The 25,066-nt window shown below is 34.8% G+C and overlaps 1 protein-coding gene and 1 long non-coding RNA gene across 2 annotated transcripts in view; one reads left to right on the forward strand and one right to left on the reverse strand.

Moving 5' to 3' along the window:
* Positions 1-7,102, forward strand: part of LOC144339549 (uncharacterized) — an 86,737-nt gene extending 79,635 nt beyond the window's left edge. The window contains exon 2 of the long non-coding RNA XR_013414597.1: positions 5,204-7,102. This is a non-coding gene — a long non-coding RNA (uncharacterized LOC144339549). The remainder of the gene's footprint in view (positions 1-5,203) is intronic.
* HTR1F (5-hydroxytryptamine receptor 1F) overlaps positions 1-25,066 on the reverse strand; it is a 199,613-nt gene that overhangs the window by 111,843 nt on the left and 62,704 nt on the right. The window lies entirely within an intron of this gene.

Consider the following 25,066-nt stretch of genomic DNA (forward strand, 5'->3'; position numbering starts at 1 on the left):
TGGTCTTTGATGTTGGTGACCTAGAAATGGGGTTTTGGTGTGGGTGTCCTTTATGTTGATGTTGATGCTATTCCTTTCGTTTGTTAGTTTTCCTTTTAACAGTCAACTCCCTCAGCTGCAGGTCTGTTGGAGTTTGCTGGAGGTCCACTCCAGACCCTGTTTGCCTGAGTAGCACTAGCGGAGGCTGCAGAACAGCAAATATTGCAGCACAGCAAATATTGCTGCCTGATACTTTCTCTGGATGCTTTGTCCCAGAGGGGCACCCACCTGCATGAGGTGTCAGTCAGCCCCTAATGGGATGTGTCTCCCAGTTAGGCTACATGGGGGTCAGGGACCCACTTGAGGAGCCAGTCTGTCTGTTCTCAGAGCTCAAACACCGTGCTGGGAGAACCACTGGTCTCTTCAGAGCAGTCAGACAGGGATGTTTAAGTCTGCAGAAGTTGTCTGCTGCCTTTTGTTCAGCTATTCCCTGCCCCCAGAGGTGGAGTTAACAGAGGCAGCAGGTCTTGCTGAGCTGCAGTGGGCTCCACCCAGTTCGAGCTTCCAAGGCTGCTTTGTTTACCTACTCAAGCTTCAGCAATGGTGGATTCCCTTCCCCTAGCCAGGCTGCTGCCTTGCAGGTGGATCTCAGACTGCTGCGCTAGCAGTGACTAAGGCTCTGTGGGCTTATTATCTTTTCCTGGGTTATTACAATTCCAGTGGGCAGGCTCATTAAGATGAATTGGTAAATCTCCGATTACAGTTTACAACTGTTCACATTGAAAATCCCAAAACTAGAGAAAAACTGAAAAGAGTAGTAAAGTGAGAACTCATATAAGCTTACCTATTTTTGTTACTTTGCTTTCTATTTTGTCTCTCTGTCAGCTTCTCTCTCTCTCTCTCTCTCTCTCTGCCTGCCCACCATATATGGACATACTCCTCAGTACACATACACAAACACACACACACACAGACACAGACACACTTTGTAGTTGAACAATTTAAGAGTTAGTTGCAAATTTTAATTTTAGGTATCAATGAATAAATTGAAGAAATATTTTTTGAAAAGAATTTACTCCTGTAAAGAGAGTAATCCAGTTAATTATTTCTAAAAGCAATCCTTTAATTATGCCAGGTTTCTAATACTCACTATTTATCCTAAGAAAGTAAGTTTTCCTTTATTCAATTTATATTTTTGGCATTTTCTGTATGCATTTTTGTTGATGATGTCTTTTAAAGAGTTGATTCATTTTGATGAAAATTATCCTTAAAAATTTTTTATTGAGATTAATCTATGTACAATGAACTACATCCATTTAAAGATACAATTTGATACTTTCTAAAGACATATACAACTTTAAACCACACCACAATTAAGATACGAAAGTTTTCTCTTTCTCCCCAAAGTTTTCTCATGCCCCTATTCAGTCCATCATTCTTGTTGTCCTGCACCCAGCCTATCACTTACCTGTTTTTATGCCACTATAGAGCAGTTTGCAGTTCTTAAAATTTTGTAAACTGAATCACAATGTATCAACTTTTTTCGTGCCTAGCTTTTTGCACTCAGTAAGAAAAGTTAATTTTATTGGGCCTTAACTCTCAGATTTTCATTTTATATGAAAAATACTGTTTAGATGTTAAATTTTATATCTCTTTTAAATAGGAGGAAATATATTAGAATCACCAGACAGGAAATTTGTAATGTTCTGTTTGTACATTTTATAGTTATGAATAGATAACAGAAAAAAATATGCTATCATTACAATTTATGTATTATTAATGGTGTGAGAAATAAGATAGGCTGATGTTGTAAGTATAGAAGCTAAAAAAATCTTGTTTAACTAAACTTTACTTACAAATTAATGTGTCAGTTTTATGTGACAGTGAAATATTCATTTTATGGAAATATGGGTGATACTTTATAATGTATTAGAATAAATTATGAAAAATTTGCTTCTTGAAGTAAAAATTTAAGAATCTTGAGAAACTGGCATATTTTTCTTTAATGAACAATTCTACATATCCTAGAATGTTGTTATGATGCCATTACAGTTAAATTTAATTAAAAATATCATTCAAGGGTATGTGTGGGAAGGGAGAGGGGTTGTGTGCTAGGGAAGATTCTTGGCTAATGCACTACCAGGTTGGCATTGCAATAAGGTGATTTTACGCATAAGGAACCTCTGTAAAGCTATGGAGAGTAATGGGTTAATACCCAGTAAGTTAAAAAAAAAAAAAAGATATTTAATATCTTGATATACATCAGTACTAAGAATGATGTTGTACAAGCAAAAATGGGAAGTTAAAATATGATTAAATGCATTATACTCTCAGGGTGAATATTTTAATTGGGAATTTGCAAATTTTTATTGCAATAAGTCAAATTTTAATTCTGTTTAACAATTACTAATGCTATACAACATGATTCCACTTAGATTGCAGATTATGTTACCACTTTTGACTTTTAGCATTCTTTTAAACTAAAGAAAAAGAAATTACTTAGCTGAAATCTTCAGGTAATCAGGAAAAGATTCACAGTATATACTATTTGAAAAAGTTCTGTATGATTACTGTGCAAATACTTAAATAGCACAAATCAAAATTTATTTTCTACTTAAAAATATTTCTATCTATATTTACATATACTTAACAGTTGTTTTAGGTGTTAATTACATAATTTCTGCAGAAAGATGAAAAGAATAACAGACTTCCTACTGTGTTTCAGAATATTAACAAAGTGAATGTTGCTTTTCTCAACTACAATATGACACCTATGAGATGAACTATAGTTCAAGCAAAGATCTAAAGCAAGACATAAACCAACGAGCAACACATAACTTTTACTTAGTGGAGGAAAACAGTCTAAACATATTTTTTTTTGTTTTTATTTTTCTCTTTACTTTTCTCCATTTCAAAAAAATCTCTGTGTGTGTGTGTTTGCGTGTGTGTGGTGTGCGTGTGGCGTCTGCATGTGTATACTTTCAAAGAGCAAGATCAATACAACAGAGTAGATCTGAAAGCACAATGCCTCCTCATTTCTACTTAGAGATATGATGGGCATTTTTTAAAGCTTACTGCCTCTGCCTCATCCTACAATTTTAGGTGAAACAAAACAATGAGCAAAAGTAAGAGTCTGATTCATTTGAGGAGGGCAGAAATTCTCTTTTATTCTATCTTTGTCCTGCTGGAAATAATTTTTTATCAACATTTCTGTTTCAATTAGACATTTCACATACACATAAAATGATTTAGCATTTACTTCCTGGGTCTACCAGGCTTCTTCTGGGAGCACTACTCTGGACACTGTTGCAATACAACCATCTTAAGTAACATCTACTGTTCTTCAAGATGATTTAACGCTCAATGATCTGGATCATAAATGGTCTGAAATTGCGTACTGGACTCCTGACATGTTTCAGCTGAACTTTTTCAAAGCAAAACCTCTGCTCTAGAATGACTAATTTTGTTATTGGTTACAAAAGTCCTCTTATTTTTACCTCAGAGCCCGTTCCTAGACTCTTAATCTATTCAAACTTAATCCATTCTCAAGACCCTGTCTATTCTCTCTTTTTCATTAAAACCACTATCAGTCATTCAAGTCTATACTTATTTCCTATTGGTTAATCGTTTTAGAAGACCTTAAATAATGAGGTATTAAAACTGAGAGAGAAATTGGGTAAACTTTATAAAATTCATTGTGTTGGAAGTCTGAAAGAGGTGGAAATTTAGAAGTGGACAGGAAGGGAAGGAGCTTTGCTAGACATTTCTCCGTTCTCTTATCTTTACCCAAAGATAAACATTGTTCATATTTTCATTGATTTCTTCTTCTATGCAAGCCTGCTTTACACATTTGAGCTCATCCTCCATGTACAGTATAGTATAGCAGCAGCTGGGAGCTTGAGCTTTAGAGTTAACTCAGTCAGATGAAGCTCTGCTCTTACTATTAATGGCTGGGGCCTTGGATATCACTTAGATCCTTGAAACCTCAGGTTCCTTATTGGTAATGGGAATAATAATAGTGCCCTTTTCATGTTTGTTGTCAAAATGATATGATATAAAGCAATAATATATAAAGTGCTTAGCACATTGTAATAACTTACTCATCATTAACTTTTACATAAAAATTAATAATTTATTAAATAACTTCTTATGTAACTAATAAATCCTCCATTTATAGTTTTGGAATGGTTTTTCTTTCAATTCACTGAAAATTGAGTGGGTACCCAATCAATTTTCAGTGAGTTGAAAGGAAAAGGGAAAGGACAAATAAAATTCATCGTCTCCTATGATTAGACACAGCACAGGGCTAGAAAACTCAGGCACATTACTCCATTTAATCCTTATCACATACTAAGTAGTGGGTAACATTATCTTATTTTCTTTTATTAGAAACAAACAAACAAACAAACAAACAAAAAACAGGATTGGAGAAGTAATATCATTTGGCTAATGTCCTAGAACCTGTATGTGGCAAAATGATGGTTTCTTTCCAGAGATTTTAACTCACTACAAATCTTGTATTCTTCTATATCAGTTTGTTCTCCTCTTTTAGCTGAAATAAATGGAATGACTCTATGAAAATAGGATGATTCATTCTAAATAACTTTGTAGACTATATATTTAATATCCTAGGCCTAAAATTACTTTTTGAAATGTTTATTTCTTTTTTTATTTTAGTAAAAAGCACATATAATTAAATTTACCATCCTAATCACAATTTACCACCTTCATGATTTTTAAGTGTACAGTACAGTTTTATATATATGAACTTTATGTGGCTTTAATGAAAAAGTGGGAATGAATAGGGCCTTAAGAAACAAGTTAAGTTTGAATAGACTGAGAATCTAGGATATACATATGAACTATATATATATATATATATGTTGTTCTTCAATAGATCTCTATACAATTTACACCTTGAAAAACTGAAACTCTATATCCATTGAGCAACAAATCCTGTCTCACAGCTCTCCCTGGTCCCTAGCAATAACTACTCCACTTTTAGTTTCTGAGAGTTTGACTATTTTGTATATCTCATATAAGTGGAACCATGCAGTCTTTGTCATTGTGTGACTGGCTTATTTCACTTAGCATTTTGTGGCTTATTTCATTTAGCATTTGTCATTTTGTGATCGGCTTATTTCACCTAGTATAATGTCTTCAAGGTTAATCTATGTTTTACTATGTGACAAGATGTCTTTTTTTCTTTTCTTTTTTGAGACAGAATCTCGCTCTGTCACCAGGGCTGGAATGCAGTGGCATGATATCGGCTCAGTGCAACCTCCACCCTCCAGGTTCAAGAAATTCTCCTGCCTCGGCTTCCCAAGTAGCTGGGACTACAGGTGCCCACCACCATGCCCAGGTAATTCTTTTTGTATTTTTAACAGAGTTTCACCATGTCAGCCAGGATGGTCTTGATCTCCTGACCTCCTGATCTGCCTGCCTTGGCCTCCCAAAATGTTGTGATTACAGGCGTGAGCCACTGCGCCCAGCCATCTTTTTTTTTTTTAAGGCTGAATAATATTCCCTTGTATGTATATACCACATTTTCTTCTTGTTTTCACATTTTCTTTATCCAGTCACCCATCAGTGGACATTTAGGTAACTTCCACTTCTTGGCTATTGTGAATAATGCTTCAGTGATCATAGGTGTGGGAACATCTCTTCAAGATCCTGTTTTCAATTATTCTGGATATATATACCCAGGAATGGTATTTGTGGGTCATGTGGTAATTTTACTTTTGTGAGGAATGTTCATACTGCTTTCCAGAGCAGCTGCACTATTTTATATGCCCATCATCAACACACAAAGGCTCCAATTTTCCACATCCTCCCAACACTTGTTGTTTTATGAGTTTTCTAAATAGTGGATATTCTAATGAGTGTGCAGTGATATTTCATTGTGTTTTGATTTACATTTCTCGATGACTCATGATGTTGAGCATCTTTTTATAAGCCTATTGAGTATTTGTATAACTTAGGAGAAATGTCTATCAAGTCTTGCCCATTCTTAACTAGGTTATTTGATTTTCTGCTGTTGTGTTCTCTGAGTTCTGTACATATACTGGGTATTAACTGCTTATCAGATATGTGTTTTATAAGTGTTTTCTCTCACTTCATAGGTTGCCTTTTCACTCTGTTGGTTGATTCCTTTGCTGCGCAGAAGTTTTTTTGTTTTTTTGTTTTTTTTGAGACGGAGTCTTGCTGTGTCACTCAGGCTGGAGTATAGGCGTGTGATCTTGGCTCACTGCAACCTCTGCCCCCTGGGTTCAAGCAATTCTCCTGCCTCAGCCTCCCAAATAGCTGGGAATACAGGCACCCACCACGACGCCTGGCTATTTTTTGTATTTTTAGTAGAGACGGGGTTTCACCATGTTGGCCAGGCTGATCTCGAACTCCTGACCTCAAGTGATCCACCTGCCTCGGCCTCCCAAAGTGCTGGGATTACAGGCGTGAGCCACCACACCTGGCCTGCTGTGCAGAAGTTTTTAAGTTTCATGTAATCCCATTGTTCTATTTTTGCTTTTGTTAACCTGTGCTTTTGGTGTCATATCCAAAAAATTATTGTCCAGACCAATGTCAAGATGCTTCTTCCCTATGTTTTCGTCTAATAGTTTTACAAATTCAGGTCTTCCGTTTAAGTCTTTAATCCATTTTAAGTTGATTTTTATATATGGTGTAAAGTAAGAATTTAACTTAATTATTTTCATGTGGATATTCAGTTTTTACAACATCTTTGGTTGAGGAGACTACCCTTTCCACATTGTGTAGTCTTGGCACCATTATTGGAGATTATTTAACCATATGCTTCTGGGCTTTCTATTATGTTCCACTGGTCTATATGTCTGCCTTTATGCCAGTGCCATAGAGTTTTGATTGCTGTAGCTTTGTAATACGTTTTGAAGACAGGAACTGTAAGATTTCTAGCTTTGTTTTTCTTTCTCAAGATTGTTTTGCCTATTTGTTGTCCTCTGAGATTCCATATAAATTTTGTGGGTTTTTTTCTATTTTTGGAAAAAAAAAAAAAAATGCCATTGGGATTTTGGTAGGGATTGTATTGAATCTGTATATTGGTTTGGGTAATAAGGGCACTTTCACAATGTTAATAAATCTTTTAATTCATGAATATGAGATGTCTTTCCATTTGTTTTGTCATCTTTAATTTCTTTCAGCCATGTTTTGTAGTTTTCCATGTACAAGCCTTTTCCTTTCTTAGTTAAGTTATTCCCAAGTATTTTATTCTTTGTGGTGCTATGGTAAGTGGGACTGTTTTCTTAATTTTCTTAATTTCGTTTTCAGATTATTCATTGTTAAGATATGAAAATACAAATGATTTCTGTGTGTAGGCTTTGTATCCTGCAACTTCGTTGAATTATTCCACTAGTTCTGACAGGTTTTTTTTTTTTTAAATTTATATGTATGCGTAGAATCTTTAAGGTTTTCTACATAGAAGATCATAGTATCTGTGAACAGAGATACATTTATTTATTCTTTGCCAATTTGGTCACTTCTTTTTCTTTTTTTTGCCTAATTCCTCTGGCTAGGAACTCCAGTATCATGTTGAATAGAAGTCATGAAAGTGGACATCTCCTTGTCTTGTTCCTAAACTTACAGGAAAAGCTTTTACTTTTTCACCAATGAGTATGATGTTAGCTGTGAGCTTGTCATATATGGCTTTTATTATATTGAGGTAATTCCTTCTATTCCTATTTTGTGGAGTGTTCTTTTCATGAATGTGTGGTAATTTTTGTCATGTACATTTTCCACATCTATTGAAATAATCATAGAATTTTTATCCTTAATGTTAATGTGGTGTATTACATTGACTGAGTTTTGTAAGCTGAGCCATGCTTGCATTTTAGGAATAAATCCCATTTGGTGATGGTGTATAACCCTTTTAATGTGCTGTTGAATTCAGTTTGCTAGTATTTAGTCAAAGATTTTTGCATCAATATTTTTGATGGTTAATTATATATGTCATTGTGACTGTGCTAAAGAATGCCCAGATAGTTGATAAAACATTATTTCTGAGTGTGTCTATGAGGGTGGTTCTGAAATAGATTAGCATTTGAATCAGCAGCCTGAGTAAAGATGACTGGCCTTATCATCTTTACTCATAATACATCTTTACTCATAATACATAATGTATTATGAGTACATAATACATAATGTACGTAATGTATTATCAATGCAGGTAGGCATCATCTAATACATTATATCTTGAATAGAAGAAAAAGACAAAGGAAGGGGTATTTTCTTCCTGTTTGAAGTAAAGCATTCATCTTCTCTGCTCTCAGACATTAGTGTTTCTGCCTCTTGGGCATTCAGACTCCGACTCGTACTTACACCATTCATCTCCTCCCTCCACTCTCATGGTTATTAAGCCTTTGGACATGGACTGGGACTTACCCCATTGGCTCCTCTGATTCTCAGACTTTTGGACTTAGATTAAGTTATACCACTGGCTTTTCTAGTTCTCTGGCTTGCAGATGGCAGATAATGGCCCTTTTTGGTCTCTGTAAGCATATGAACAAATTCCTGTAATAAATCTCATAAATATATTTCTCTCTATATATATGTGTGTGTGTGTGTGTGTGTGTGTGTGTGTGTGTGTTCATCCATCGTATTGATTCTGTTTCTCTGAAGAACCTTGACTAATAAAATATTCATCAAGAATATTGGTTACTAGTCTGTAGTTTTCTTGTAGTATCTTTGTGTGGCTTTTGTATCAGCATATTTCTTGCCTCATAAAATGAGTTTCAAAGTATTCCTTCCTGCCATTTTTTTTGGAGAGTTAGAGAAGGATTGGTGTCAATTTTTCTTTTTCTTTTTTTCTTTTTTATTATACTTTAAGTTCTAGGGTACATGTGTACAACATGCAAGTTTGTTACATACGTATACATGTGCCATGTTGGTGTGCTGCACCCATTAACTCATCATTTACATTAGGTATATATCCTAATGCTATCCCTCCCCCTTCTCCCCACCCCACAACAGGCCCTGGTGTGTGATGTTCCCCTTCCCGTGTCCAAGTGATCTCATTGTTCAATTCCCACCTGTGAGTGAGAACATGCGGTGTTTGGTTTTCTGTTCTTGCGATAGTTTGCTGAGAATGATGTTTTCTAGCTGCATCCATGTCCCTACAAAGGACACGAACTCATCCTTTTTTATGGCTGCATAGTATTCCATGGTATATATGTGCCACATTTTCTTAATCCAGTCTGTCATTGATGGACATTTGGGTTGTTTCCAAGTCTTTGCTATTGTGAATAGTGCTGCAATAAACATACGTGTGCATGTGTCTTAAAAATTTGGTGGAGTTGTCTTGTGAAGCCATCTGATCTTGGGCATTTCTTTGTTGGGAGGTTTCTGATTACCGATTTAATCTCCTTACTAACCATAGGTCTACTCAAATTTTCTATTTATTCGTGGTTCAGTCTTGATGGGTTGTATATTTCTAGGACTTTATCTGTTTCTTCTAGGTTATCCAATTTTTTGGCAATGTAATTGTTCATAGTAGTCTCTTATAATCCCTTTTATTTCTGTGGCATTAGCTGTAGTGTCTGCTGTTTCACTTTTAGTTTTTGTTATTTAGTCTTCTCTTTTAGTTAGACAAGCTCAGTGTTTGTCAAATATATTGATCTTTTCAAAAATCCAACTCCGAGTTCTGTTTATTTTCTATCACTTTTTCTATTGTTTCACCTTTTTATGCTTTAATTTTTATTATTTCCTTTCTTCAGTTAACTGTGAGTTCACTTTGTTCTTATTTTCTTGCTACTTGCATAGTAACAAGAAACTTGCATAGAAAATAAGTCAGGTTGTTGATTTGAGAGCTTTCTTTTTATTTAATGTAGGCAGTTGCCACTATAAACTTTTCTTTTAGTATTGCTTTTGCTTCAGACATAAGTTTGGCATGTTGAGTTCTCCATTTCATTTGTCTCAAAATAGTTTTTAATTTTCTTTGTGATTTTTTTCTTTGATTTATTGGTTGTTCAAGAGTATGTTGTTTAATTTCCACATATTTGTGTATTTTACAATATTTCTTTTGTTATTGGTTCTATGTCCATTTAACTGTGGTCTGAAAAAACGTTTTGCATGATTTCAGTCTTTTCAAATGTGTTAAGACTTGCTTTGTGACCTAACATATTACCTATCCTGAAGAATGTTCTGTGAGCTCTTGAAATAGTTCATTCACTGTTGTTGGGTAGAATATTCTGTATATATGTTTGTTAGGTCCAATAAGTCTGTAGTGTTCAATAAGTCTGTAGGGTTGTTCAAGTTCTCTGTTTCTTTATTGACCCTTTGCCTGGTTGTTTGACCTATTATTGAAAGTGAGATACTGAAAACACCTACTGTTAATGTGCTGCTTCCTATTCTCCCTTCCATTCAATATTTGCCTCATATATTTGCGTGCTCCCTTCTGCCTATAGAATTTCTGCTGAATAAGTCACTGATAATCTTATGGGAGCTCCGTTATATGTCATGAGTTGCTTTTTTCTTGTGGCTTTCAAGATATTTTTTTTTTTTTGCTTTTGATTTTTGACATTTTGATTATAATGTGTCTGTCTAGCTGTGGGCCTCTGTGGATTCATCCTAGTTGGAACCCATTATGTTACTGAATTTAGATGTCCATTTTCTTTCTCAGATTTGGAAAGTGGTCAGATATTGTTTCTTCACATAAGCTCTTTGTACCCCTTCTCTTTCTCTTTTCCTCCTGGGACTTCTGTAATTTATATACTTCCCCAGTAATTTATATATTTTATATATATATATATAAATTTATATATTTATATATATATATATAAAAAAATATATATATTTATATATGGGACCCCATAAGTCCCATAGGCTTTTCTTCATCCTTTTTTCTTTTTCCTTCTCTGACTTGATATTATGAAATGAGGTCTTTTCAAATTCACTGATTTTATTCTGCTTGATCATGTCTGCTGTTGAACTCCTGTAGTAAATGTTTCATTTTAGTTGTTGTACTCTTCAGCTCCAGAATTTCTGTCTAGTTCTTTTTAATAGTTTCTATCTCTTTATTTATAGTCTCATTTTGTTTCTGCATTATTTTCCTGATTTTTAAGGTTTCTATCTATCTGTGTTTTCTTGTAGCTTACTGAATTGTAAAGATATTTATTTTACATTTTTTGTGAGGTAATGCATTGATCTCCATTTTTAGGGTTGGTTTCTGAAGATTTATTTAGCTTCCATGATTGAGCCATATTTCTCTGTTTCTTCACATGATTTTTTTTTTTTTTTTTGCTGAGATTTGAGTATTTGATAAAGCAATCACCTCTCCCAGTCTTCATGGACTGGCTTCATACAAGAGAAGACTTTCACCTATCATCCCAGCCAGTGATTCTGGGGACCTTTCAAACTTTTCGGGGCATGCATTTTCTCTGGAATTGTGTATACAAATTTCCAATTAGAGATGTATGTTGGATCCTTTTTCAGAATCTTGTAATAACTTGCTTCTTCTAGCATCTACCTGTGTTACTGTGGTTTCTCTGGTGCTGCCACAAACTCCAGAGCTCTTCTTTGTTCTTAGTGACCCCTAGGCATCCAACGTATGCTGTATCTCCATCAGTGCTCTGAGTCAGACGAGACAGAAACCAGTTCCTCAGGCAGCCCCATGAAAAGCCAGAACATTTGTTGTGTGTTCTACTTTGTTTCTCTCTCCCAAGAGAGAAGCTGTCAATTGGGCATTTTTTTTTAATTGCACCAAGCTGTGCTGGTTTGGGAAGGGCTATTATGAATGAAATCCAATAGTTTCTCTTAATTGTTTCATTTCAGTTGTTCTCGGCTTGATGCATGTCTCTGGGTATGGCAACTTCTAAGCTGGTTTCTGAAGTCCTTGTAAAGCTTTTTGGCTAATATACTGTTATTAAGTTACAGTCTTAGTTGGAGAATTTTTCCGTCTTGCTACTGTTGCTCTGAAAGTTTGATTTCTTTACACAAAATCTGGAGCATCCTGAGAATACTCCTTGAGATATAATGATAACTTGTGAGGAAAGTTTTGACAATGAATCTTACATACTCCTCACTTGGAATATAGATCTTGCTTTTATTATTAAAATAATTATAGAAAACTCACTTATAGTTTTCAGTTGTGAAGTATGTACAATACCTGTCACATAGATGGTGCTCAGTAAATATTTGGCTTCTTCCCCTTTAAGAATAAAATGTTTTAATGTAAACAGAATTTCATTGCATTTTATATGTAGCAATCATTGAAAACACATAATTTAGAAATAATTTTTACTGTAGCTTACTAATGATGGGATAGCAAATTGAGAATTGTATCTTATTTGATCAAATGTGGTAATGAATTAGAATAGGAAATTTTCATTCGCATCTATGATGATTAATTTATGTGTCAATTTGGGCCACATGGTATCCAGATATTTAAACACACATTATTTTAGATGTTTTTGAGAGGTTGTTTTGGGTGAGACTAACGTTTAAATCAATAGACTGAGCCAAGCAGATTGCTCTTCCTAACCTGGGTAGGCCTCATCTGATCAGTTAAAATCCTAAATAGGACCAAAAGGCTTGTCCTCCCACAAGTAACAAAATTTCTCCTGCTTAGTATCAGTTCTCCTTGTGTCTTGATTTTGGCAACCTTTGAAGTAGAACTCTGCTGTTTCTTAGGCCTTTGAACTTGAACTAAAAGTACATCATCAGCTCTCACTGGTCTCCAGTTTATCGACTCACCCTGAACATCTTAGGACTTTTCAGCCTCCACAGTTGTATAAAACAGCTCTTTAGAATATCTATCTATCTATCTATCTATCTATCTATCTATCTATCTATCTAATCTACCTTCTTATTGGTTCTGTTTTTTTCTGGAGAACCCTGACTAAAGCACTCACCTAACATACTATGGTATGGACAGCTTTCAAATAATGTTCATGATAATTAAACTAGGAGATACAAGGGCCTATTTGAATTAGCTGGACATATTAATATATATTTAGGGTAAGTGCTATGGGTTTCAGTAGTTTATTTGCATTATAAAGCTGTTCTATTATATATATTCGTAGTTGTATGTGCAAAATTTAAGACTGTTTCTTAGGTTGTGATAACAATAAAGTTCAAGGATTGAGGGAAGTTACTTTCTTCCTCGTTATCTTACTATTGTTTATTCAAATATGAATGCACATGTATAATAGATAGCAACATTTGAAAAAATTCAAAGGTCAATGCTATTTCGTTTTTTCTTTCTTTTACATTGTTAATCCTTATATTAAAAATCAACACCTTATATTTATTATTGTTCATGGATTACCAATAATTTAAAAAGTCAAGACTGCATAATGTTCAGATAATTGACTAGAATGTTTGTTGTAAGTAAATGTACATTGATACCCAGTGCAATTAAGCTAACTTCATGGACTTGCTAGATCCTTAAGAGGATTTAACTGAACTATGCACTTTATAGAGAAAAAATGAAAATAATAAATATCATTGTTTGCATGATAGATGCAGGCTTAAGAGCAGACAGAGGTTTTTCTCTAATTCTCTGGTAAGGCTATCTATTTTGGAGTTTCATTTTATTTAATTCTTATCTAAAATATATATTCTAATTTTTTCCTGAAGTTTTGAAAAGTTTAAATTTTATGATAATTTAGATAGGCAATATTTTACCTAAAAAACAGAATATAATCAAGATACCAAATGTGAATAAAGACAAAAAATACTTTAAGAAAACCTGCTACTAATATTTGTGTTGCATTCATTCTTCTATTTAATCATGCCTGTCTTAGCCACTTCTTTCTCTAAGAAAATCCTTTAACAAGTGTTAGTAGCTACCATATATAAAGTGAAATCACATCTAACCCAAATTTCAATCAGAGAAAAAAATCATACAATTAATGCAATTAGTTCTTTATAGTTTTTCATGAATTGGTTAACTGTTAATCTGAGTGAAAGTCATTGGTTTTATTATCCAATAAAAAAATTAAAAGGGCTAGAAGAAACAATGAGATCCCATGAATGTCAGAAATCTCCAAGCTAAAAGCCACTATGGCAACAAAATCATCTTCTAAAGAAAGTGTCAGAGGTTGTACATATTTTAGTTGATGAATTGATGTGCTTAACTAGAGAAAGACAACGGTTAGTAGTGCATTAAAAAATAACACGGAAGAAAATGCAAAAACCTAAAATAATAAATGGATCTTTTAAGGCAAACCAGATCATAATCCATAGTAAAATCATCTATATTATTTAGAGCTAGTTTATTCCATTTGTACAGCAGAATCACCATTTAAATATAAACTTCTAATTCATGATTTAGAAAAGAATAAAGGGAAACTATGAAATCAAATCCAGATATGAAGTTTTCTGATGGAATTATTATATATCAAGATCCCTATTATTGTGTACAATGTGGTACCATTTTAAACCTCAACCATAGTGTATTTCTCCAGTGAAGAAAATTAGAACACTTTTAGTAATATGATTTAAGTAGAATTTGATATTATTTAAACAAAGAAACTCCAAGTTGCATAGAAGAATTGACAGATTTTCACTGGATAGCAGACCTCTAGTTTCCTGTAGTGAGGACTGCATACATCTTGGAGACATATATACGTTGGTTTTCAGGGGGTGGTCACTCAGAGAAAAAATATATAATTAATTTTCCTGGAGTATATATTTTACTTTGATATTTTGGAATAAATATTCGATTTTTGCCACTTTTGAAAAAATGAAAATTGAGTCTTGTTTTTCCTGCCATTTTAACTACTCTGAAGAGATCTGCATGGGTGTGTGAAAAAAAGAGCAAACCTGAGAGAGACAGACAAAGAGAGAGAGAAAGGTAAGATAGAACATTTCAATGTGCAATGAGAGATTTAAAAGTTTGATACCTCTATGTTCTGCAAGAACTTGCTGTTTTTACTACCACATTCTTATCAACGGTGAAAATGCCAAAGAATGTGAAGCCAACACCATTGATGCACACAAAAAGTGCAAATGTGCTGCCCTAGGAAGCAACGAGATTGAAGAGGGAATTTCCTAGCGAGTTCTGGAAGATTTCATGGCTTGGCGTTTGAAAAAATACTTTGACACATTACGAGCTAGTATTAAGTTTTTGAATTCTATAATACTTCTCATGGATCAGTTCAGTTTTTTGCAACAATCATATTGCATCAATATTTTGTTTATAAACTTCATTATCTAAGCTATTACTTCAGGTTCAAACTGATGTTTTTAATAGAAAATACTGCTCAGGGGAAAGCATAAAGAAATATAGAAAAGTGGTACTATGCACCTTTTCTTCCACCTTAACAACGCTGCTCCCTGAACACACACACACACACACACACACACACACACACACACACACACACGCACGCACACACTGGTGCTCATGTATAATAATGTGCTCTAATAAATTCTAACCCAAACAGTTTTCCTGCCCTTTGGAAATAGGTTAAGAGAAACTGTAGTCAATAACTGTAAGAAAACAAACATTCAATTTTGCAGGAAAGGCACTTGAAGTTTTTTGGTTTGGGGTTTCTGTTTTGCAAGTATGAGAGAAAAACTGGCTACAAGAAACAATAGAGTGGAAAGCGTAATCAAACTAGCAAACTCCTTGTTTTCTGAAGTGTCCCTGTAGGTTAGTTACTGAATTCCCTTACAGTGTAAAGGTCATAGTGTTGGGTAAAATCTGGCGATGGCTTGTAGTACAGATAAAGACATATTTTAATATTCTCCAAAAGCCTTCTAAAGGAGCTAGTTATTTTTCAGTCAAAGGATTTATAACTTTGCTTATGGATGCATTAGAGCTAAGATAACTGCCTGATCAGTCTCTTTCCATCAGGACTCTGAATCCAAAGTCATGCTCTGACTAGCAGCTCTAAATCCTACCTGAGGAGACATTCGGACCCTACCTCTGATGGGGCGTATGTTTGTAACACCTCAATACAAAATATCTGCTTTTGCATTTGACTCCTTTATTTTAAGTATTCTAGTTGGAAATATTGAACAATTATTTGACATTGTCTCAGGACACTGGATTATTGATTTATGGAAATTATTTTACAAAACGTTTTTCATTTTCCTCACGTTCCTCATTGGTCCTCCTTTTAGAGAGAAAATGTCTGGGTTAAGGAGGCTAGAACAGAAAAACTTAATTGGAAAAATTTTCTGGCATTGCATCATAAAAGCAAGGAAGTATTGGGAAGGATGTGCAGCAAATGAAGCCCTCATTCATTACTGTGATTGATAATCAGCTTTTTGGTAAGCTGTTTGTCAGTATCAACTAAATCTGAACATATGCAAGCCCCATATGCCAGCAGTTCCACTGGTGGATATATATGCAACAGGAATTTATATACATTAACACTAAGAGGCATGCACCAAAATGTTCATAGTAGCCTATCTGTAATAGTCCCATGCCAGAAACAACCAAAATATCCACCAAGAGTAGAACAGATACATAAAATACAATTTTTTATATGAGAGAAATTATACACTTGGGAGAATATTATACACTTGGGAATAGTGTTAAAATGAATAAAGGTAACTGAATAAACCATTGCTACATACAAACCATTTTTATGATTCTCAGAAATATAATGCTGGGTGAAAGAAACTAAACACACAAAAAATTCATATTTATTGTGTGTTCATATGTAGTTCTAGAATGAGGAAAACTAAGTAGTGATGGTAGCAGTCAAGATAATTATTAGCTTTAGGGAAGAGTGTTTATGGTGACTGGGAGATGGCATAAGATGATTGTTGGTGGCACTGATAATATTCTATTTCCTGATCTGGATGTTGGCTACTATGGTCTGTTTATCTCGAGAAAAATTCATCAAGTGGTACACTTGTTATCTGTGCATTTTTCATAATATATTTTGAATTTCAATAAAAATATTTTCCTAAAAATATCTGACAGCAAGAGAGACTGCATTAGGTACTAAGAGAGTTATTATGAAAGAAAATGAGTGATACAGGTGATGATGTAAGGCAAAAAAAAAAAAAAACATTGTTTTATTTGAATTTGACATATTGAAGCAAGTAAATAAAGTCACCAACAAGTTTAAAAATGAATATCAAGGCTTCTGGTATGACCAAATAACTCAGATTAACCCTTAGACCAACCTTCATGCAGATAACAGTTATATTTTATCTCTGAAGAAAGACAAAACTTCCTGAAGACAGTAGACACTGTCAAAAAGCAGACAGATGCTAGAAGAAAATAAAAACTTTGTAGAAGAGAATTATGCTAAATGAGTTTTCCAGATATATTGCTTTGCTTTTCTTTCTTCTTCTTCTTCTTTTTTTTTTTTTTTTTTTTTTTTGAGATGGAGTCTCGCTCATTCACCCCGGCCGGAATGCAGTGGCTCAACCTCAGCTCACTGCAACCTCCACCTCCCAGGTTCAAGCGATTCTCCTGCCTCAGCCTCCCAAGTAGCTGGGATTACAGATGCTCACCACGGCACCCAGCTAATTTTTGTATTTTTAGTAGAGATGGGGTTTCACCATGTTGGTCAGGCTGGTCTCGAACCCCTGACCTCGGGCGATCTGCCCTCCTGGGCCTCCCAAAGTGCTGGGATTACAGGCATGATCCACCATGCCCGACCGATATATTGCTTTTCAACTGATGACAGGCACCAGTCTTCATCTTGTAGGGGAGCTAAAACTCCAGTAGAAAACCTACAATCTTTCTAGCTTGAAGAACCTGAGGACAGAGTTTGGGTCAACCATAGTTGCTGAATAATGTCAGATAAGATCCTGGAAATAAGAGAACCTGTAAGGGAGGGTCCTGAATTCTATGTATAAACTCTAGCAGTTTTCTGGCTGACCTGAACAACATATATGTGGTGCAGACTCCTAGAAGCATATCTCACGCTAAAGGAGTGAACTGAGATTTGGGCTGCCACCATCGCAAAGAAGGTAGTTTGAACTTTAAACTGGCTATGGTAGGCCAAATAATAGCTTTCCAAACTGTCCATGTTCTAATACCCAGAAACTGTGAATATGTTAAATTACATGAAAAAATGGAATTAAGGAAGCAGAGGGAATTCAGGTTGCTAATCATTTAACCCAGAAAAAGGGAAATTTTTCTGGATTACATGAGTGAGCCCAATGTAATCATAAGGGTCTTTAAATGTGGAAGATGCAGGCAGAAGTATCAGTTGCAGAGTGATGCAATATGAGAAAGAATAGACTAGCCATTGTCGGCTTGGAAGATGGAAGGTGGCATGAGTCAAGGAATGTGGGCAGCTCTTAGACGCTGGAAAAGACAAATATATATATATATATATATTCTGGGTTGGGGGTCTTCAGAAAAGAATGCAGTGTTGCTAGTGCATTGGCTTTAGCCCAGTGAGAACCATTTCAAACTTCTGATGTCCAGAACTGTAAGATAAATATGCATTATTTTAATCCACTTAATTTTCAGTAATTTGTTACAAAACCCACAGAAAATAATACAGATTTTTTGTACTGGAAGTGGGATACTACTGTTACAAATATCTAAAAGTGTAGAAGTGGCCTTGGAATTGGGCAATAAAAGCTGGAAGAATTTTAAGGACCATTATAGAAAAACTGATTTCCTTGAAAAGGCTGTTAGTAAAAATATGGATGTTAATAACTGCTAGGGAAAACTCAGAAGGAAATAAGGAACATGTTATTGGAAACTGGAAAAAAATAAATCCCTGATATATAGTGGCAGAAAATCTAGCAAAATTATATTCCGCAGGTATATGGAAAGTAGAATTTGTAAGTAATGAATTTGGATATGTAGCTGAGGCTATCTCATCCAAGCAAACGTCAAAACTGGGCTCTGATTTCTTTTTGCTTCTTATAGTAAATTATGAGTGGAAGGAAATAAAATGTTTGGAAAATCATTAAACAAAAAGTACTAGGATTTGATCACTTTGGAAATTCTCAGCCTATCCAGATTGCAAAAGACACTAAAAGATTAACTGTCAGGAAAATGTGCTCTGGAAACCAATAAAACCACCCCCAAACTCAAAGCAAGTGAGGGTATGGTTGGATGACCTTTTGCTAATCCTTCAGAAAGATCATTAGGTCATAAAATTCATTCATATAAAAGACTCTTTGAAAAAAGTAAGTATGTGGCCAGGCACAGTGGCTCATACCTGTAATCCCAACACTTTGGGAGGCCAAGGTGGGTGGATCACTTGAGGTCAGGAGTTTGAGACCAGCCTGGCCAAAATGGTAAAACCCCACCTCTACTAAAATACAAAGATTAGTGGTGGTGGTGGCACATGTCTATAATCCCAGCTACTCTGGAGGCTGAAGCAGGAGAATTGGTTGAATCTAGCAGGCTGAGGTTGCAGTGAGCTGAGATTCTACCACTGCACTCTAGTCTGGGTGACAGAGTGAGTAACTGTGTCTCAAAGAGAAAAGAAAAATAATTAAAAGAAAAGAATAAGTATATGAGTCAGATTAGCCATTTCAACAGAAGTCAAAAATAGAGAAATTAAAGAAAAATGATGCATTATATAGAGAAAAACACACAATTTCAATGATTGCAGACTTTTCATTAGAGACAGTGGAAGTCAGGAGAAAGCAGACCATAAAGTGCTGGTTTCTAGAAAAGATCCGTGGAAGAGGCACTCGCCTAATGAAGTAAATGTGTATGACATATATTGGAGATCCATGCATTGGTCTTGAAAATTTTATATCAGCAGAAGCACTGCCAGTTTGAGTTAAAAAGTACAGAAAGAGTACAAAATAAAGGAATGCTGTTTGTCTTCCAAGATTCTGTATGTAAGATAAAAGATGGTAAAACTACTCAGCTTCAAACACATATTATCTTTCACAATAGGGAATGATTGTTCATGAGGGTTCGGTGATCCCAGAGGGCAGATTGTTAAATTATAGAAAACTGTTTTCAGGTGTTAAAAACAAATGACGTTTACTTGGTTGGATTTCAAAATTGCTTGGGATTGATAACTTATCAACCAAGAATTCTATATCCATTGAAAACGTTCTTAAAGAGTAAAGGTAAATTACAGACATTTTCAGGTAAATGAAAACCAGTACATTTGCATTATAAAAAAATGCAAAAGAACATTATTCTGGAAGATGGCAATTGATACCAGATGATTCTTCAGGAAGGGATAAAACACATTGGAAATGGTAAATATGTGGTTAAATATAAGAGGTTATTTTTCCTCCTTATAATTTGTTTAAAATACCATTAATTGCTTACAGAAAAATTATAACATTTGATTGTGGGATTTATAACATATTTAAATGTGATATACCTGAATGGAATAAAGGATAAAGAAATAAATGGACCTATATGGCTATATGGTTTTGATATTTTATGTACAGTGATATAATATTAATTGTAACTAGAATGTGAAAAGTTAGGAATCACTAGAGCACTTGTCTAGCATTATTTCAAAGAATTATACCTAAAAATAATAAATAAAAATTAATATCAGCAAAAGCTTAGAAAAACACAAATTGATGTAAATAGAAGAGCTATGGAAAGGAATTGGCCATCTAATTTTCACCATGCAATGGAAAAGAGCTATTTATGTGTTTTCTAAAGTATTTATGAGCTCCGAGGCCTCAAACTTTAGCAAGAGAAATTTAAATCTTATATAATAAGAACTGTGAGGCATGTTAAATATTGTTATTCTGTACAAGCACAGAAAGTGAATTGTGTGTCTATGCTGGTAAAAGTCAATAATAATTGTTAGTATCATATATGTATGGAAATACAGTCCTTGGAAAGTATAAAATGAATGTGGCAATAATTTTGATTTTTTTCTAATTGAAGATTAAGGAAAATTGTCATTTTCAAGGAGGTAAAGCTCTTCATCCTTACTTGTGGGGCCTTATTTTCTAATGTAATTATTTAGACTGTATTCAAAATGGATTTAGTATTCACAGTGATAGGAAGAGTGAACAAAATGTTCTTAGTGAGTAAATTTAATTCTTAGTAAAACAAGTGGAATCACCATCTCAACTTTTTACTGATGAACAAAATCCAAAATTGCAAACTTTCTTAGATATAATCGTTTCTTAATTGATAATAATATTTTATTTTTTTTGAGATGAGATCTCACTCTGTGGCCCAGGCTGGAGTGCAGTGGTGTGATCTTGGCTCACAGCAAACTCTACCTTCCGAGATCAATCAATTCTCATGGCTTAGCTTCCCGACTAGCTGGGACTACAGGCACCCACCACCACGACTGGCTGATTTTTTTATTTTTAGTAGAGATGGTGTTTTGCCATATTGGCCAGGCTAGTCTTGGACTCATGGCCTCAAGTGACCTGCCCATCTTGCTTCCCAAGGTGCTGGGATTACAGGCATGAGCCACTGCAACTGGCCTGATGTTAATATTTTTTATGTAAGTCAAAGTAAGTCACTTTGGCATTCTCTTATGCAGTTACTTATTTGACTTCTCACTTACTAACAATGAGTCTAAGGATTTCTGAACACAAAATTTAAATATTCTAGTCATTATGCCATGTCCTTGTGCAAGCAAATGAATGCTGAACTATGATTGAGAAGAATTCAATATGCTTTTCTGATTCTTAGCTTCAACCTTAATAAAATAGAAAAAAATGGATATCTCACTACGTGTATTACTTCACTGATGACGAGAGGGAAAAATTTAATATAAAATTCAATATACACGTTAGTTTTTCAAAGCAACTAAGAATGGCTTTGAATTTAGAAAATAATAACAATTCATAGGGAAAAAATGTGAGTGCCAAAGGAAGCATGTCTGAATAAAGATGTGGCCTGATGTCAGAGTTCTATTGAGAAAGGACAGTGAAATAATTCCCAACCCAACATAATGTTCTCTGCAAAAATACAATCCAGTATATGTTATGCCTCAATTAAATAGCAACAAAAACTACAACCCAGTGTGTCACGGCACAATGTATTTACATGTTGTAGAAGCACCCTTGTATTTATCAATTGCTATAGTAAGTTTTAAAGTATGATTATTGCTTTCAATCTAGAAAAGAGAGTTGATTTTATAGTGACTTAATTTCATTTAAAACTTTCAATTTTCCACTTTAAAAATGCATATGCTACCTAGAATGTTATTAATGTAAAATGGTATATGCAGATTATTATGATACAGATTTCTCAGCAAAATTCTATATCTATGCAGAATATTTTGAAATTTTCTAAGTTACCTTCAATGCCAAAGTGTATATTTTTCATAACTGGCCACTTCTGAAAGATTACATCCTTAGGAACCACATTTGCAGTGAAAATTAAATGTTCATATTTCTCCCTTTTTGTTATTATTGTTGTTTTTATTCTTGTTTTGGAGTCTATTGGATTTCTAATAAGATATCAATTTAGGTCAAGGCATAAATATTCATGATTTTGATCTCTGGATGAAAATGCAGAGTGAAATATCTAATTCTTTCCCCAGCTTTATTGAGGACTAGACTTGCAACCTGAAAGGAGATTGAGCTTGCCTCAGTTATGATTCAGAATTTGTTGGCTTTTATCAAGATATGGCCTAGGCTGAATGAATTAAGTTAAAACGTAGTGGTGTGTGCCTGTGTGAATGCAGCAAGATGGAGGCTGAGCCACTGTGGAGAGCACACAGGCTCTGCCTAGGAAACCTCATGCTTCTTCTATGCTTGCCACACCAGATGTTGCACTTTCAGCAGCTTTTTAAGTTCATTGAGCATTGCTGAATCACCAGCAATAGGCCAGGCTGCTCCAAGGACACGTAGGTAATATAAGTTCATTTCCTGAAATGATTACAATTTTGTTAATATGCTTTCATTGTGTGATTGTTCCTACAAAATTTGATTTGGTAAATCTTAAGTGCCTTATTAAGGGGCAAAGAATGCTGAAGTACTTAGCTTCCAAAGCAATGATAACTGTTATTCAAGTTAGTATTAAAGCACTATCTACAGCAAAATTTTAAAATCAGGATAAATGTACATGCAAGACAACCTCAATCACCTAATCAATGATATGTAAAATATTACTTTTGGTGCTACCAGCAGATACAGATGAAATCAGTAGAAACAACAGAACGGTATGTGATTTACTTGCAAAATTAATTGTGCAGAAAATAATGATCGGAATTTAGAAAAAGAGGAACACCTATTAAGCTGGGTAGGTATAAAACAAAGGCAAGAAAAGAAAGGTCTGGCTTCTCTGGTAGAATTACATACACCACAAAACTACTCTCTAGAGTGGTGCTTGTCAAATTCTAATGTGTTGAATGAATCTTCTGGGGATATTTTAAAACATAGATATCGGATTCTGATTGGGACAAGGTTCTAAATGCTTTGTAAGCTCCTAGGTAATGCCAACGTTGTCTACTAAGTTCCTAAGTAACGTTAATGTGTCAGAGACCACACTTCAGAGCAATTTATGTAACAACTTTTCTCTAACATAACCCCTTCCTCAGAAATGAGATTTATATTGCTATCTGGCATATTGATAGTGACACTGTTTTAGGCAAGAACTTAATCCTTAGGAATAAATATCAAAGTAGTAGATAATACAATTCCTTAGCTAAAGGAGATGGGAGAAAGAATGTTCCTTTAATTTATGGCTTCAGTGTATCCTTAGGATTTTATCTAGAAAAAACAATCAATATCATATGGCTCTACAGATGACATTGATTTGTGGTTCTACTGTAGAAGCAGCATTCTTTTAGTACCTCATTCCTGTTGCTGTCTGTAGAGTGGCACACTACATATCAATAAACCAGCTGGTCTTCTTGTCCTACCCCCAGAACCCTGAGTTGGGACAATTTAGAAGTATGAAGTATTTTTTTTAGACTGAGTGACTGTTTACTTGAGACTAATACACTATAGTGATGGACAGCAACAATAAATTCCTGTGCCAAAATTTCTCTTTTTTAGTTTAACTTTTTTTTTTTTTTGACATGGAGTTTCACTCTTGTTGCCGAGGCATGATCTTGGCTTACTGCAACCTCTACCTTCTGGGTTCAAGCAATTCTCCTGCCTCAGCCTCCCAAGTAGGCTGGAATTACAGGCACCCGCCACCAAGTCTGGCTAATTTTTTGCATTTTTAGTATAGACAGGGTTTCATCATGTTTGCCAGGCTGGTCTCGAACTCCTGAGCTCAGGTGATCCACCCTACTTGGCCTCCCAGAGTGCTGGGATGACAGGCATGAGCCAGCACACCTGGCCCAAATTTTCTTAAACTCAACAAAGGAAATGCACTGGTGAAAACAAAAACTGTTTGTCTCAGATCTGTAATTTCTGCAGCCGGATTTGTAAAGGAACTAGAAATAACGTGACCCATTACAGAGAATGTGCTAACTTTTATGGTAAAGTATTTCTTTATCATTCTTAGTAAAGGTATCACACTTGCTTTTAGGCAAAAAGGAGGCTATGAATGAAAGTTACACAAAACATTCCATGGTAAAAAAAAAAAAAAAAAAAAAAACCCAGAATATCCATTTATTTCAGAAAAATTAATTTTACAAACAACTACAGGTGCTTGCAAGAATTGAATCAACCACATCCATAAATGTAGTACTTTAGTCCCCCAAAATATAGATACTGATTCTCAAGAAAGAGTTCATGTTAGACACGGGATTAGGATGAATCTATAAAAAGTAAACCATGGAGAGGAAAAAAGCTGAACTGATGTGAAGGGCACGCCACGTCGACAGACAAGCTCACAAGAACAGATCTGTCTTCCTGGGCAAAGCAATGTAACATGATGGCTGAGGGTGAAGTTTTTCTTGACCCAGTCCTAACATAGACAGGCTTCTGCAGACGTTCACAGAGAATCACAGGCCATGATGACATAGAACTATTCAGTCTTGGGCACACTTTGTACCCGTTGAGGTACACAAAATTTTACAGTGCTTTATACATGCCTTTGCTCAGTAAGATTGTAGACTTGCACTCAACAGATCGGGTGTATTTATCAAGCCATAAACTCCTTTGTCTACAACAAATCATTTAAGGTTTACTGAAAATAATCAGAACAGAGCCCGAGTTTGTGGGACTAGGGTAGAGAATAGATTAAAATTCGTTTTCTCCTTTTACTATTGCAATCCCTACCAAAGGACTGATAGAGTAATAATACACTTTACCATTTTTCTTTATTATTATGATT

The sequence above is a fragment of the Macaca mulatta genome, chromosome 2 (genome assembly GCF_049350105.2).
Source record: "Macaca mulatta isolate MMU2019108-1 chromosome 2, T2T-MMU8v2.0, whole genome shotgun sequence".
NCBI lineage: Eukaryota > Metazoa > Chordata > Mammalia > Primates > Cercopithecidae > Macaca > Macaca mulatta.